Below are 17,892 nucleotides of genomic sequence, written 5' to 3' on the forward strand. Positions count from 1 at the left end.
CAGTAACAGTCTTACTTTGAAAAGACATATACCTATTTCAGTTGGTATGAGGACAGTTTCTGTACTCCTACAGGCTGAACCTACCACCAGCAGCCACTAAATGAACAATGTGTTTGACTCTCTACATCATTTATTTGTCTGAATATATAGGAAAGCTTAAGTCTGTAATATTGGCAAACATAAACTTAATTCCTATGTGTAACGTGAAGTAATCCCATGTTTCTGATTAATTGAAATGGAAAACTTAATTTCCCCTTTCCTTTTCTAAATTTCCTCATTTTTAAGTGGAGGTAGGAGGAATTAATGGATACTTAAAATGATGACAGGTATTTTGCCTTTTATAGGTCACTGAAGCCTTGAGGTTCAAACCATAAACTCTGAGACTCACCAATTAACTCCAAAATGCCTAGCCAGGGTAATTGAGCTTCAGGTAACTCAGTGTAGTGTTCTCATTGTCTTCTGCAGGTATACAGGTATATCCAAACAGTCAAGCGAATTCGTTTAACTACTGTTCTACAGAAACAGATGGCTCTGCTCTTCCAAGTAGCCTCTTTACCTTATTAGCCTAAAGCAAATCCTTTTCACTGCCTCCAACAAGCCACTTGGAACTGCCAGGAACTCCAGGAATGGTTCTCCTTTCCCTTTCCCCTTCCCTTTCCCCTTCCCTTTCCCCTTCCCTTCCCTTCCCTGATTTAACTCTAGCTCAGGAGGTGTTACTCTGTTTGGGAATTTTTTTTGTAATTTTGTTGTTGTTGTTGTCATAGAAGTGGAGCTTTCTTGTAAGGACCAGAAGTGTTGTGGTAAAGTTTCAGTATAGTCAACTTCTCTTTGAGCATACTGCACATAATTTAAATTAGATAAACTTTCTCCTCCTTGCCTCTCCAGTACGAAAAACGGGAAGGGGAAGGGCAGAGAAAACGTTCTAGATGAGTATCTCGTTTTCTAGGTCCATCTCTTACAGTTTGTTTCCTTTCAGTGTTGCTAGTTCTTGACTCATTCCTGTTGTCACAAAGGTAGATACAAACAAGTTAGTGTCACGCACTGCATACCTCGCATCATATCTTCAGGACTAATATTCTCCCTGGAAGTAAGTGCTCAAAGAATTTGGTTTCTTTGCCTCTTGACTGCTTGGTTGCTAGTTTCTTTAGTTTGCTTTGCTACCTTAATGAAATTGTCCTTGGGGACAGCCCAAGCGGGGTGACCTAGAAGCACCTACTTTCAAGTAGTCTCTACTCATGGACACATCTCACATAGGCAGGTACGGTATGCCTGTTAAAAAAATTCTTGTCCTTTCCAGCTGCTCCAGAAAATTTCTGAGGTGCCAATTTAATCAAAAAGGGAAAAAAATGAAAGTGTAAAATACAAAACATGGCATAAATAACAAAGAGTTAGAGAAGTAGGTCAACAACATTCATTTGTGTGAACATACACATGATCACCATGTGCCTATAGGCATGTACACAGTGTGTACATGTGTATGTATACAGTTGTATGTATACAACTGTGGTGCTAATGTTACTGAGACATTATCAAAATAATTAAAGTTATCATGGGCCTTAGACAGAAAAGCACATTACACACACACACCAACTACACATTATTTATATATTCATCTTTTAGAGACCCATTAAAACATATAAATGGGGTCAATGCATGAGTTTGATCAGAAGCACTCAACAGTACTCTTTTTTTTTTATCAGATACCTCAAAATGATTTCATGACTTGTTTTCTCAGTATGTGTTCCTTATGGCTTTTTACTTATTTTGATAACATATGGGCCACTAAATATAAGCTTTATCTCCAAAACTCTAGAGTTAAGCATCATCAGAGACATGAATGAGTTGTGAGCAAATGGGACTGAAGGAGGCCTCTTTGGCCCCCATTTCCAATTCCAGTGTATGTTCAGATGAGTGGAAAATGTTTGCTGCTAACCTCAATGCAGAGCTTCCAGTTCACTGCACAAGTGATACACTTCCATAGATTTGATGACATGTGATCTATGAAAAGAGGAAGAGGGCACTGAGATGAACTCCAGATGCACCTATTTGTTATGCTGTGGTATCTTGAGGCCTGGCACCATGCAAAATTGCATTTCATAAGTCACTTTCTAGGCCATAGCATGAGACAGTAGCAGTGACATTGTTAAGCAGGGTGTCTTTGCAGAGAAAGGGTCACCTGCTTTCACAGTTTGTTAAACACTGAACTGAGCAGGAAGCTGTCTGGCGTTGCAGGATAAGCCTTCTCCTCTAGTAGGTAAGTATGCAACAGAGATGAGTGAGAATATTTTTATCACACGTCCACGCTTATAAACAGGTTATTAGCACAGCAACAGCAGGGAGGCAAAAGAAATGAATACTTGATTTGTTCATTAAAATCAAATACTTATTTACAGCTTAGATGATTAAACTCTGCACTTGAAAAAGAAAAAAAAAGAAAAAACACCTTCATTCTGCCTGCTTGATGTTAAATAGTAAAACAGCACAGCACAGAAGTGAAAATATCCTGAAGTTCTATATCATATTCATTATCTTCACTGGTGAAGTGGAGAGGTGTGAAATTCCAGCAGAGAGAAACATGCTGTTTTAAGAGAAAGCGCTGACATGCAAGCTACGATTAGACAAAAAATGACTGCTGACATTTAAAAATCATTACAGAGAGGAAATTGTGAGTGTAATTATGTCATCATTGACACTGTTCAAGTGTGCTGATGCATTTTTGCTGATCAAAATCAAGTGTTTATATTTGTAAATAGAATGCACTTAGCAACTCTATCAATGGAGATGTTCTAGCCAAAAACTAAGGAAAATGTAGCCAAGTCACTTTGACAGAAACTTCTATTTTTCTTTTGCTTTCTATTTTTCATTATTTTGCTTTCAGAATCTTTTCTTGCTAACAAGATCATTTCTCTATTTCTCTTTATTTATTAATTTGTGTGAGTGTTGTCTGGGTTTTGTTTGTAAGTAAGTTCCTTGGTAGTGGGTTTTTTGTTGTTGTTTTTGTTTTTTTTCTCCCCAGTACAGAGCAGTAAGATGGCCATTCTGGAGAAGGCCAAAGGTGTAACTTCCCAATATGTGTTTTACATCCAACAGTGGTCAACAGTAGTTGACTACAGGATACAAAAGAATACTAAGAATGTACTAGCCATGCCAGTCTTTTAGCTTCCAAAATCTGCTGCTCAAGAACTTCACAGGCTGCTCAAAACAGCAGAATTACCAAGTCTTTCTATGGCTTTAGAAATAGTCTGCTACTGGAGTCAGTACAAATGGAAACATGGTGTCAGCAGGTGGTAAAATATGTAAATGTTATCATTTACTTTGAGGAGTTTGTTGACTGTGCTAATACTGAAGTCTTGGCGCTGCATTATTTATCACAGTTCTGCTTTAAACACTGTCAAAAATCCTTTACCTATGACATATTATCACTCAATGACGGAGAAAAACGACCAATCTACGATACGCAGAAATGCTCAGTTCAAAATGGAAAAAAAATATGTGAAAATGTGTACATAATTGATTCCCAAAACATGTTTTTTGTCTCAGAGATCTGGGAGATTATGTATAAATACATTTTATAAATGTGAAAGCAGAAGTGTTTACAAAGGTTCTTGAGGAGAGTAAGAAAAGGTCTTGGCTTCTGAAATGAAATGTCCACAGCACAACCTGTCTACAAATGCTAGTCCTCCGGGGGATGGCATTTTGTTCACACTATTCTGGAACATGTTTATGTCAAAATTTAAGAAAAAGACTAAAAGCATGAACAAAGGACTTAATAATGAGACACTCAGCTTTATGAGCACAGTTATATTTGAAGGGTATAGTACAAATAGAAACATGAATATTGAATGTCAGCTATCCTAGATAAAACTAACTGTTCATCAGCCTTTGTCTTTTCAGTTCTAAAATTCCCATTGTTATTTCTTTGTTAATTTTACAAGAAATATAAGCATTGGCTTGTCTTCACTTTTCCCTCTCTATTTTTTTCCAGTCCTTTCTTTATTGACTTTGCCCCTTGGGAATGGAGTTCTTTAGAATTCACCTATTAGTTTGCTGGCTGTCATCCTGCAGCCAGTTGTGGGGGATTTTGTTGTTGTTATTGCTGTTTTTTGTTTTGTGGGTTTCTTGTTTTTCTTTTGACATAAGGTCCATCGGTTTCCATCAGTGTCCTCGTTTCCTAGATGTCAAAACGTATATCCAGTCAAATTTTGTTACCAGAATAATGTCAAGCAACTCTATAGTCACCACATCAGCAAAAAAGCTGCTTTCATAATGTCATTTTATGATTGGATGAATACTGTAATTCATTTATAGACTGATAAAAATGTCCATGTCAAATAACAGAAGTCTTTGGTAGAAATCAGTAGTTAAGGAACAAATTATAGAGGATGTCTTGGGAGAGGCTGGTCCCACTGGTAAATTCAATGACTGCCTATTAGAAAAGTGAGTACTCTAGAAATAACCCATAAAAGAGTTGGCCACAGAAATAGTTTTGCAGAGCATAGTTCAGGTAATATGACAAATTAGTACCTGACAATAGACAACAGACAAATAGACAAATTAGATCTGCATGCTGCATCTAATTAAGAGAAATGCATCCTCAGTTCTTGATTTCAATCAGAAAGCAGAATTGGAAGGAGCTGTGAATTCTTCTGGTGCCTCTCAACAAAGAGTTAAATCTATACCTGATTTTTACTTTTAGCTTTAAGTATTACTATGTTTTGTGGGTGATTTTATTATTATTATAATTATTTTTATTTTAATTAATACATTGGCATTCCACAACCTCTCCGAGATGTTATATCCATCTTCACTTCCCAGAGACCTCTACCTGAAGTCTAACTTGAATCTTACTAGACATTAACTCATCAAATACCTATCTTACTTTTGGCAGGATGAATCTTTCACTTTTTGAGCTTAGGCCCTAACAGAGCTTCTAGCCTCTGTTACTCAGCAGTTTACATTTTCTGTCCTTCACCTGACAAGTACAGCTTTTGTCTCAGAGTATTGCTGGGTGCTTTGTATGAGGCAGAAGGAAACAAACGCTTGGCCAATTGAAACTGCTTCAGTGCTGAAATGTGAAGAAACACTGTAAGCAGTTAAAAAATGCAATCCCTTGGAAACTGAAGAGTGTCTCCTTATGTTGTATGCATTCCACTATATTCTGTATAGTTTATGCTCTCATTACAGAATAATTTCTCAGTCTCATATTTGCATAATGCAAGCCATGAGCTGCTGATCTGGTAACCCAATTCTGTAACCTATTTTATTTCCATTCAAAGGTCCATTCTAAGCAACCACAAAAACCAGCAACAACACAACCACTCCCAAACCAACCAACCTAACAGAACAAGAACAATCTATTTTGTTAGTCTTTCCTCAGAGCATTCACCACAGCAACATATGAACTTCAGAAGCTACACAAAGACTAGGAAATGCCACCGCTGAAGGGCAGCTGCAGTATTTCTATTTATTATTACCAACACGAGTGCAAATAGCAGGTATAGTGATGGTGTTCAGAAGAGTGATTCTATAGAAGTACTTTGGCTTTAGCAGTAGGAGAGATCACGTGGTAGCTATTTGTTTCAATGAAGTGGAATGACTTACCTTGTCAGCTTGCAGATAAGGATCAAATTCATTGTGAATAATTATCCATCCAGATTGTCTTTTCTCCATAGCATACTAAGGCAGGGAATTTACCAATACACTTAAACAACAGTAACACAAATGGGTATTTCCTTTATTAGTAAAACATAGTATAATATGAATAATTATTCCACAATTCTTTCTAGTCTGAAAGGCTTCAGTTGTGACCGTAATAAATATAGACTGTTATATAGGGCTGCCACAGATGATACTGTTGGTCAGTCTCAAAATCTTTTCAAATCTTTCAATTCTGTGAATTGAAAGAAATATGCTATTTCTGCTGTACAAAGTGTGAAATGATCTTATGACCAAAGCGTATGTGAAAACATGCAGTGACAACTCTGGAGACCAAGCTGGATAAAATAAGAACAATTTAAATGGAATAATATGATTTACCAACTAAATATTTTCAGCTACAAAGGAAATTCATTCTCTTTCCCCACAGTCAAGTCTAATTCTGAAGATCAGCAAATCTGAAAGTGTGGGAGCAGAACAACAACCAAACAAAAAAAAAAGGTAAGATTGGAAAAGATGCTATCCAAATTTTATTGTTAAACATTTTTGCTTTTGAAAGTATTCTTAATTTACATTACTTGCTCAGGTTTCACTTGTTAATTTTTAATTGGTATATCTGTGAAATCAGTTGTGCTATGTGTTTACCTCAGTTACATTGTTTGTTGGGATACCTTTATGAATGCTTTGTGATGTTTTAAATCAAAGAAACGTTTTTAGAGTTAATTAGAGCTGATGACACTGAATATAATACATTGTCAGAGCATTTTGATAACATTGAAATAATTAATTAGAACCTTTTAAGCAAAGATTTTAAACAATTAAAAAAATAGAGCAGGATGAAAATTTAATATGATTTTAGCTCTACTTCTTGCAGCAATTCTCCTGGTCAAACAATTGGTATAAATTACACAAGCATTCATAAACCGAAGTTTTATATCCATCAAAACAGCAAGGCAGGTTTAGATTTACAGACACAAATCCAAGAGAGATGGTATAGTTCCAACCTGCAGTTGGCAAAATCAGCACTTGGAGTGAAACAGATCAGGAGGCTTGGATGTTTTAATGCCAGGGCATTTGTAAACCTGGTAGGTTTACTACGCTCAGTTCATGTGAGCTGCTGTTGATAGACTTAAGATGTGGAACCAATTTATGCCAGCTAAGTGCCCGGCTTTTCTTATCATCAGTACATCTGCTTTCACTTCTAATTAAATGGTGGAAGTAGACATTGGCACCTCTGCTGAAAGTGGTCCTATGAGAGAGACTGAAAAAACTACATGGCTGCCTTAAGAGAAGTTGCTGGGCTCTGGTAGGGCCTCAGGTCCAATGTTGAGCATGTCCTGCAAGTGAGTGTGCTATTAGGTATGAGCTCTGAGAAGGACCAGAAAGTAAGTACAAGTGAAAAGGTAAGATTGAATAAGTGAAGATAATTAGAGAAGAGGTGACAGAGTTAAGAGTCTGCACACAAATAAATGAATTCCTAAATTCTGTCTTCATGTGCTTGGAGGATAATGAGAGAAGTGATTGATAGTAAAATAATTGACAGCAAGAAAAACTCATACTGGACATTAGGAAAAGTTTTCTAATGCTAAGAGCCATCATAGGCTTATCTTGCTTCTTGGGAAGCTATGGTGCTGCTTTACTGAGGTTTAAGTATAGGCTGGGCTGGCATCAATCAGAAATGAGGTAGATATGTAGGACTGCCCCAAATGCCTTAAGTGATCACTTATACTCACAGCATCTTAAGCTTTTTAGGATGCAGAAAGTGCTCCAAACTCCTGCTCATATAGAAGTGCTTGCAAGGATTGGCATTCAGTAATCCCAAGGTGCTCTGCATCCAGGAGTGCTTCTGCTACCTCTGTCCTGCTGGGGCCATACACAGCTCCCTAATGAGTATGCTAAATCAAAGCACTTCCCTGCTCAGTGTTCTGCTAATAATGATCTGATACATATGCCCAGTGTATGGTTCTGTATTATATTACTGAAGCAAGGCTACAGCACTGACCTTTTAAGCACTTAAATTCTAATTGTCCTTAAACCTTACCCAACATGTGTGAACAAAAATGTAGAAGTGTCAAAAGGTTATCCTTTCATTGTCTTCAGTAATATCTTCCAAAATTTTTTATATAAATTATTTTTATATATATATATATATATATATATATATATATATATATATTTTTTTTTTTTTCCAGCTGCATCTGGGCTGAGAGAGTTAGTTTGCCTCTCCTTACAGTGACATAAATCACAAGTGATCATGCAAAGATGTGGACCATGGCAAAGCTGCTGTAGGTGAATAAGCTTCTTTAGAATATGTTTAACTCTGGTAAGGGGATGGGGCATTCAAGACCTTTTACAGTCCCAGTTCTTGTTGTCTTGAAAAGTTTATTTCCTTTCCAGTTTACACTGAAGAGAGGAGCAGCGTGCCCTTCTAATATGCCACTTCAGACATGAAAATTTGTATAGTGCTTCAGTGTGATTCTGGAAGCTGATTTATATACTATGTCTTGTGTCTATTTTAATACCAGGCTCTTGCTTACCCTACCTTGAAACACTGAGTCAAATCCCCACCAGAACCAAATTAAATTGGCAGTTCCTCTTGGGCAGTTAAGTCTAAGAAGGAACTGAAATTTAAAATTATGAAAGACAAATAAATAGGAAGGTCTCAAAATAAATAAATTAAATATATACATATATATCAGTATTTTAGGCACAGAGATGAAGAAAGTTCATTGATAATGTAAAGAATTTACCTGCATCTTTCTTTTTCTCTTGAGAGAATGCCTAACTTCTTGCTGAGAAGTCTCCTCCCAGGGAAGATCCCACCACCTCTACGTTGTTACTGGCTGGGTGATGCAGTGCTTTAGTTTACCACAGCTGAACAACTCTGCCTTTGACAGCCTAATTTCAGCAGTTGTTTTGTACTGGAGGTTTTAGTAAATCTTTTCAAAACAGGGTAAAGTAAGTAGGAGTATGCCATAGGTACACAGCTTGATTCTGTAAGGTAACTTACAAACCCTGCAGCTGAAGTTTTCAAAACATGCTTTCAAAATAAGAAGTTCTCAATAAATGCCTCTTGAAAGAGTAAACAACCAAAGCCACTTTGAGCTTTGATTTGTGCCTCACTTGCAATAAGGTTATCTGACCCAGCCTCACACCTCCCAGCCTCTAACTCTGACAGGTCACTATAGCATAGTGTATGTATACCACACATGCTATAACCTTGCCCTGCCAGTCACGATTAATGTGGTCACAACTCGATTTCTTGTGGCATGCTGGATTCCTGGCCAAATTTCATTGCTAACAGGCGAAGAAGTCAGCCTGAAAAACAGTATTTCCAGTGAGAGAAAAGGAAGACAGAGTTGCTGTTCAGGTTGTATATATATGCGTATATATATACATACATGTGTATATATATGTGTGTTTGTGTATTATTCTTGCAAGATGAAGGCTCCTTTATATTGTATTTAAGACAATTAAGACAGTTCTGAGAGTTGCCTTACCATTCCCCTTGTCAGAGAGCTGCAGCTCAGGCAGTCAGTTCAGTATGGGAGAACCAAGTGAGCCATTTGAGACTTGTGATCTTTCAGCTGCACAGCATCCCATTCAACATGTGCTACAGAAATGTAACGTGTAACAATGCAAAAAACAGAAGCTGCAAAAAAAAAAAATCAATTAGTGCAAAAGCCCATATATCTATAAAAACCTGAGTATATCCACTATGTGTTGGCATTTTAAGTTCCTAAAGGTGTTCCCCTGCCTTCTTCACGGTGACTGCAGAGCTAGAACATTCTTTATATTATGATGAAAGGACAGGAGTCCTCTAGTCTCCTAAGGAGGCAGTGATAATTTTGCAGGACACTGTGGGATTCAAAGTATACAAGGTAGCACTAAACACAAAGTGTGCTTTATATCTTTATCCCCACAGCCTTGCCTCACCAAAAATCTCAGATATGACAAGCCTCAATCTTAGGAAAGAGCTTGTATAGTTTGCAAATAGTTTCCATCCTGGAAGAAGACGTGCTCAACAGAATTTAAACAATGCACATTGCATTCTCAGTTACAGTGGCATAAATTAGGATCAATTCCACTGAGGTCAGCACAGTTATGTCAGTATGAGACCCGAGGTCTGAAGCCAATTAAAACCAAAGGAGTTAATTCTCCTCTACTTCACCATAACTCAGAGCAGAATACAGCTCCTTCCTTTCAGTTGAACTCAGTCCATGTGGTGGGCCAAATCTGTCTTTAAATTTCAAGAGAATAGGTATTGAGAAACTGATTTTATGGAACTATTTCTAATTACAGTAGTGCAACTTTTGGCCCAGAGACTATTTAGTGTCCAGACATTGAGTGGCAGCCAGCAGTTGAGATCCCATCGTGCTTTGGCGAAAGTGGAGTGGAACATTCAGAGTGCAGCCTGCAAAAGCATTTCTTTGGGATTTGGGGGTACTGCAGGTCGGGCCTATTTTTTATCACAATTATTTCTCACATAGATGAGAGCAGTAATTCCAGAAATAAAGTGGACATGTGGAATGCACTCATCTACCTAGTTCCTCTCCCACCCCCAGGAATATTTTTTGACTTGTTAACTACTGGAACTTGATCCTCATGTAATACAGAAAAAGTGTAACAGTGATACCAACGACCTTAGTAAAGTGCAAGCTGTGAATAGCCCTGGTAAAGTTGAGCAGCCCAAAAAGAGAAAACTTGGTATGCCAGCTGCTTACTTCCAATGCAGGTGAATAGCTTTTAGAAATATTTAAACAAGATGTAGTATACCCAACTTCAATCTTCATTAATGAGAAAAGACAGAAGAAACGCAGTAAATCAGAAGTGCAATAAGTTCATGTACTAACATTTATCAAAGATTCTTCCTTGAAAGCTTTCTCAAGTATCTCAATAGAATGAGTACTCCTCAAGTTTACTCCTTGACTGAATAAACATGAATTTCCACTGCATGCCTCCTAAAATGAGACCATATCTTTCCAGACAGGAGGAAGAAGTACATGGAGATCCTGCCCTGTGTCTTAGAAACTTCAGTATTGCCTGGGTGTCACTAGCATTACTTAGTACATTTTTGTCCCCCCCCACCTCTTCCCCCAAGGGGTCATTTTCTAGTTACTCAATGTAAGCAGCACCAAGGAGGTTTGCAGGACTGCTCCTCAATCATTATCCATCTACACTTCTCAGACTACAACTTCATCGTAATTTACAGCTATTCTTATGAGGTCATCTCAGCTCTTTGAATACAGCAACCAGAAAATTAAGAAAACTAAGTTTTCATTCTTTTTGTCTATTCATTCTAGCTAACAGAAACACTGGCACAAGGCATACAGTTTACATTAACGCTAAGAGAGGAAGAAGACTGACTTACTTGAAGGAGAGGAGAAAACAGCACCAGCTGAAAGATCAGGGGACTGTCCGCCACCTCTTCTGCCAGATGGGTGAAGGCTGTGTCCTTCCTGAATTGGCTCCACACTGCTGGGTGCTCACCCTTACAGCAGTAATTATGAGGGAGAAACATAGTTGTATACAATCAATTCCTTATTAAACATCCTCTCCTGTTATTTAACGTTGAACTGATGCAGAGCTTAATGACTCACTGCTTTCTGACAAATAATGAATATACCACACAGAGGCATTTCAGAGGCACTGAGACTCCTCCTGAATTTGAATGGAATTTAACAAGTAGATCCAGATGAAACAATGCAGAGAAAGAAAAATGAAATGTCAAAACACTTCATTTTAGTATTTTTAAAATGGCGCATTTCATTCTAGAACTGCCAAAACACTTCAATTTCAAAACAAAGACTTTTAGCTGTCCATTTTAAATTTGGCCTAGATTAAAAAGAAAAAAGATTTAAAATGTGTCTAATGGTCCAAGACAAAAAATAATGAAGCTTTTCTTTGAAGCTGAACTAAATATTTTGGGTTGAACAAAAAAGATACTTTTCCTGATTATGATTATTTTTTTGTTTTGCCAACAATTTTTTTTTTTTAAATCTAGATTTGACCAAAACCAAAATTCAGTTCTCAAAAAATATATATAGTTGTTAGAGCAATTGACCAAAGTTTCATGCATTATGAAACTCCAGCCCTAGGTAACCCAGTGTATCAGTATACCTCCTGGAATTTAAACAGACCAGTCAGGCCCATTGCTTTCCAAATGCTATTAGAGCTTATTAATTTATTTTTAATTAGGAAAGCTCAAGGGAATTCTTTTTATAATGGTAAAATAACAGAGGTTCTATCTGATAACTCCTACTCAGAAATACTTCTCTAGCTGTGCACATGGTAGGGTTAGGTGCTTTATGACATCTCTGCTTTCTGTGGTGCTTCACTGAATGAGAATCCTACTTCACCTGATCTTGGAGCCCCGGCTGCCTGAGCATCCATTCTGCCCCAGCCTGCCTGTGCTTGGGCCCTAAGTCTTGCATGTGGAAAAGAGGGAGAAATCAGCTCACATCCAGATTCTGCTTCCCAGCAGCATTGCTGCCACATGCTTCAGCCATTTGGCCACATAAACTCCTGTCCCTAATTGAACACAGTCCTATAAAGCAACAAAGATGTGGCACTTGTAGTCTGGTAACAAAGAGCATGGAAACGAAGCCCCAAACTGCCATCCTCCCAAGAGGTGCAGCAGCAGCACTCCACATTGGTACTTTCAGCCAGAAATATTTGGCTTGCAGGTGTTTGGCTTTCTGATGAATAGCCCTGATTTTCTACAGAAAGTAGATACTTTTTTTCTGGGAAAAAATATTCTCACAAAATCCAATTTTCCCTTTAAAGAACAGATGGCAATGGAAAATTTTTAACCTATAAGATGTAGCAACATGTGTGATTTTTCTTCTTCCGAAAAGTTCTTCTCTGCGTATCTATTGACTTCCCTTCTATGCAAAATTGCAGTAAATCTTGCTGGCTCTGAGCCTAAAACTTGCCCACTTTCCCAAGCTCTATCAGTAGAGTTATTAAAGAAAGATGTTTCCTCACTGTTTCTCATTTTCTGAGCTCGTGTCAGGAAGGACAACGTACCTTTGTACTGCATGTCACTAGATATGATGGCCATGGTCCCATGCCAGCCAGCTGGAAAAAAAAGGCTGCTCATAAGAATCCACAGAAACAAAGGACACCAAACAGGTCACCAGCAAAGAGCAGTTAAGCCTAGTACCTATCTGAGAAGCATAAAATCATCAGTAAAAGTTTAGTTAGCAATGGACGTGTGCAGGTTTCCTAGAAGGCTTTTTCTCACCTGCTTCCAAAAGAAAAAGCAAAGACAACTGCAAAACCAATTAATCTATGTTCTGAATTTGTTATGATTCAATCAGCAAAAGAAAGAAAATCCAGAGTCAGAGATCACTCCCTCCCCACTTCTATCACAATGGGTTACTCTCCTTAATTTTACGCAACTGTGTCATATTGTGACCAAATATTGGAGGCTTGATCCTTAACTTTGAAGTTTTTCTCTTTTGTGGAATTAAGCCAGAACCACAAAATTTTTGAAAACGCAGTGCTTGACTGAATTGAATGCAGTTTCCTCTGTGAAACTAAAACCAAACAGAAAGCTTCTACCCTTCCAAAGGGATGTTTTTTAAATAGTCTTTGACCCTCTTTCTTTGTATTTGTATTGGCTCTGGTTGTTTGATTAAAACTGTAGGACACTCAATTCAAAAGAGTATTTTTGAAAGACAAATAAGGAAACTTTGATAATTTTTCTTCAGATATCTCCTGTAATTTTGTATAAATGCTTTTCAGTTTTGGCTTACATTCTTACACACTTCAGGAATATCTGAAACTTAATTCAAGAAATACTTTACTTTGGCCCTTCTTTATAGTACTTTGATGTGTCAGTATTAATTGAATTTAAGTATTCTCTTTAGGAATATTTTATATAAAATAGAGATTTTGGAGTTCAAATATACATATGCACATGTATAGATATGTGTACACATTTATATATGTAGCCTTCAGCAATTATATATAAAGTTATAATGTGTTCAACTAGCCAAATACAATAAACAAGTCATTCATTATTTTAAAATCCTATTGACCTTAGTGATAACTTTTCCTGAAAGAAGAATGCAGACTTTAGCACCAGCAGAAATTAGTGAAGTTTAACAAAATATTTTAATAGAGCTATGACTAATTCAAAAGAACTTCTCAGAGGGAGGTTTCAGTGGCTTATATGGAGGAAGGGAGATTTCATATCAATAAATATGGTGGCATCTGCCAGATAAAATGTTTTAATAATCCTCTGGGTGTGACTTCCCTCCCACTAAGATATCGGACAGTTTAGATTAACACCATATGCTGTTAAAAGAATGAGTTGGAAACCAGCGTAAATAGTAAGAGTTCATTTTACAGCATTGTTTTCCCAGCATTCCCAGTATCCCTATGCTAAGGATCACTGACGGCACAGACAGGATGATGAAAGAGGAGGAAAAGCCACAGGGAGAGGTAAAAGCATGGAGCCTACAGAACCAGGAGAGGAGGAGGAAAAGAAAGTCAAAGAGAGAGCTAGCGGGAAATTATGAGGACTAAGGGACATGTTAAGTTTTTGTAGAAAGAGTAGACAAGGGGTATTGCCCTGCATCATTGAGGATATGGTGGTTTTCAAAAGTGATGGCATAAAGCCAGGAAGGGGAATGGTTCTTGTAGAAATGTGGTAAAGAGGATGGGTAACATAAATTATCTCTGTATCTAGAGATACACAGGTAATGACATCACCTCCAGGAGGGAGAGCTGGTGTGTTAGAGGAATCAGGCAAGAAGAAGCTGCCATGCCAAAATTACAAAGTGCCAAGGCAGTGGCATTATAAATTTATGCATTCAAGTCAAGTCCTGGCTACAAGATTTCCAAAGGCAACTTACTCTTATTTCGATTGCCATGTTCCTGGTGTCAGCCGGGCTGTTTCTTTAGTGAAGGTAAGGAAAACACCTCAAACTGCGTGCTCCTCTGCTCTATCCTCAGAGCATAGATGCTTGCCTGATAACAAAAATAGCATCCATAAAAACGATCCACACTCAGTCAATCAATATTTCAAAAAAGAATAAGTGACCTTCACTATAATACATAAACTAATTTGGAATAGGTAAGAAGAAGTAATGTTAGATTCTAAATTTAAATGAGTTTTCTTTGTATTACTCTTGCTTACAAGGTAAACTCTGCTCTTGCACCACAAGTCTTCAATTACTGGATAAAAAAATAAAGGGAAGCATTAAATGCTGGTCAGGCAGGGGACTCCGAGCTTGTGGTTACTAGACAAAGAAAATAAGTTAAATCAGAATATGTTTATTTGTTTAGAAAGTGCAGAGGTAACATTTCCAAGAAATATTTGCACCTACAGTCTTAACCAATGACTTTGGTCCCAGTGACTGCCAGGCACAAAACAGTTTGTCCCCCAAATAATGTTTGTTTTTTTTTTTTTTAAAGTGCACAGACATTTACACACAGAATGCAAAAAAGAACTGTACTGCAATCGTAAAAGAATTGGAGAATATAACAGACCTTATTCAAAGGAGTGGTTCCATTTACGTCAATGGAATAATTAGCTGCGATAAGAGTTTAGAGGATCAAGCATGTGTAGCAGCCATCTGTGCTCCTTACTTTTTATCCTCAGATAACATTATTCTCTAGCAACCAAAAGAAAATGCCACACTGACAGGTAACCCAACCTATTTCTAAACAGCATGTCAAGTCACTGACTGCTTGGGTGCGACATTTGACTGCAATTGCTTTCACACTTTGATTTATTCTGCTACTCTCACGAGTGCCCTGCTTCTCCTGTGCAAATTCCTGCAGACACATTAGCATGGAGACTGTCACACTGCTCATCTACTTGGCACAGCTGAGCTCTCAGCTATTCAGCCAACACCCTTAGACTAACCCCAACCAAGGTGGCAGCTCTACATGCTACCTTCTACGTTCAAAAATGTGACAAGTCAGCCCTTACCCTCTGTTGCAGCTACCACAGCAGACACTAAAAACCTGCTAATTGTTACTGTGAAAATGGTTTTATTAAGACAATATATTGAATCTTCATTGAATATTTAAAAGTTATGCAAAATAACCTTCACTACAGTATAATATTACTATTATTAATACACTTTAAATATGAATAAAAGTCACTGATTTTTCCTAACAGATTTTCAGAGAGAAACTAAGACCAGACAACAGGGTCTGGCATGGCCTGGTAGTCACACCGTCTTTCTTAGGTGGCATTCTGAACATGCAATAGCAGTAAATCAGTTTCACTCTAAGAATTTAAGGTGTAAAGTTATAACTTGTTTCTGATCAAAATACTGCAAAATCCCAATATAGTTGTGCATTTGTATCTGGCAGCTTTTTTAAATTTTATTTATTAGTTGTTTAACTTGCAAATCAGAGAGGTCTTTTACTAATACCAAAGAGAAGATCCCTCCTTTTACAACGAGCAGCACAGAGGGAACATGAGAAAGCCTATCAGCAACCTCTACCAAAACATTCTTGAGGTCAGCAGCATAACATGCACCTTATTACCTGTCCTTGCTAAAGACAGGTTTCCTCAAGAATTTGTGCAGAGATTTAGATTTTTAGACAATGGTATCAAAAGAAAGGGCTAAGAAATGAGATTAAAATGAATGGAAAGGGGGTTTGGTCCTTCTGTATTTGTTTTCCCAGGGACTTATCTTATGGAGTCTCATGTCTGATGATGTGGGGTAGGACTTCAGAATAATCAGTTGATTCTTCTCAGTCAGAGCAAGAGCTTTCTTCCCAGCTGAGTGCCCCAAGCACCTGGTTATGGGTCCTGGACTGACAGACAGACTCTTTTCCCGTTAAGGGTGTTTTAACCTGATCTGAATTGCTAAGGAGTCACTGACTCAGATAAAGAAATGCTGCCAACCTGTTTGTGCTGGCTAAGGCAGTCCCTGGCATCTGTGAAACTGATTCAACTGTGATTCAATTATCGGTTCCAGGGTGAAGTGGAGAGCGTCTCAGGCACAGAAAGCGAGAGAGGCAAAGAAAGCAGCAAGGAACTGACTTTCAGGAGTTTCCACTTGAATCAGGGTAACTTAGGAATGTATTAGCTGATGGTCAGCTTTAAGGACTGATCCAGAAGGACCCCAAGAAAACAATATGAGGTTATTTGTGCAGGTGTACTCTGAATTCTCAGCAGTGTCATGCTGACATGAATCTTCGTCTCTTGCAGAACTATTCCTCTTGCTTCCCAGTAGTGCTGCTTCCTAAGATGACTGAAGTAAAAGTTCACCAAGGAGGGGAATTGGCCAACATGAGTCTAAAGTGAAAACAGATCATCAGCCAATGGAAGTCTGTCAACAGTCAACAACTCCAGCCAGCAAGTCTGCCAAGTTTGGGAAGAAATACAGTGATTAATTTCTGGGTTCTTTTTAGCGTTACTGTAACATTAGCAAACAATTCAATGATTTCAAGTAGCTTCTGATTAGCATTAGAAAAAGGTTAGCACATAAGAATGTTGCTGTAAATCTTCACAAGTCAGTATTGCAACATTCTTCCTATTGCCTTTTATGGGCAATGTGACAGTGGCACAGGGCATGCTGTTGAAATGAGATAGTTCAAAGTCCACGTATGCACATTGTGACTGAGCTTTCAATACCATGTCCCTGTAGTATTCACGAAGGAAATAAAACACTAGGAAATAATAACTTTGACTTTCAGAGAAAGAAGGGTAGCAGGAAACCATGAAGTTCTGCTAGAATTGGATAAATCAGACCTAGAGCTGTGTAAAACTCACAGCTTTGGCTTGTCTATGCTTTAGGAAGCATTGTCAGTAGGATGGTTGGCTTTGCCTAAACAGTGAATTTCAGATTTAAGTTTGTTGGAAAATCAGAGCTAGTGCTGAAACTAGGCAAACTTCGTCATGTCTTTTCCCTAGTACATTGTCATTACATTAATTTCCTGCTGCCTCTGACAATATAGAACAGCAGAAGAGCAAAAGAGCAAAAAGTCCTAGCACTGATTTAACCTGACCCACTGCCACTGTATTTCCAAGGTTATTTACCTGTGCTGGAGCACATAGGCAAGATTTCTCTGGTTCTAAGAAGATGAAGGACTTGGATGGTTGGTGCAGTCTTGAAAGCTGCAGATCCATGCCCAGCAGCTGTAATTTTTGCTTTGCATTCCTCCGATGTGTCCAACAATATGCCACAGTACTCATCTCAAGTTAGCTGGGATAGAATTACCTGTGCACTCTAATGGAAGTTGCAATAAAATAAAAAAAAAATT

General features: G+C 37.9%; 2 long non-coding RNA genes across 5 annotated transcripts in view; one reads left to right on the forward strand and one right to left on the reverse strand.

The window, feature by feature from the left end:
• Positions 1 to 6,155, forward strand: part of LOC104912568 — a 22,137-nt gene extending 15,982 nt beyond the window's left edge. For both annotated transcript variants that reach the window (XR_004160936.1, XR_004160937.1), the window contains one exon: positions 6,086 to 6,155. This is a non-coding gene — a long non-coding RNA (uncharacterized LOC104912568). The remainder of the gene's footprint in view (positions 1 to 6,085) is intronic.
• Positions 750 to 16,839, reverse strand: LOC104912566. 3 transcript variants are annotated; one of them, XR_004160939.1, is made up of 5 exons: positions 14,520 to 16,839; positions 12,685 to 12,735; positions 11,027 to 11,146; positions 9,156 to 9,307; positions 750 to 5,732 (listed from the first exon to the last, which is right to left on the reverse strand). It is a non-coding gene; the product is annotated as an uncharacterized LOC104912566 (long non-coding RNA). The 3 variants fall into 3 exon arrangements; XR_004160940.1 differs by lacking the exon at positions 750 to 5,732 and adding an exon at positions 7,938 to 8,973; XR_004160938.1 differs by lacking the exon at positions 750 to 5,732 and having other exon boundaries at positions 7,938 to 9,307.
• Between the last annotated feature and the right edge of the window lie 1,053 nt (positions 16,840 to 17,892).

The sequence above is a fragment of the Meleagris gallopavo genome, chromosome 11 (assembly GCF_000146605.3).
Source record: "Meleagris gallopavo isolate NT-WF06-2002-E0010 breed Aviagen turkey brand Nicholas breeding stock chromosome 11, Turkey_5.1, whole genome shotgun sequence".
NCBI classification, from domain to species: Eukaryota; Metazoa; Chordata; class Aves; order Galliformes; family Phasianidae; genus Meleagris; species Meleagris gallopavo.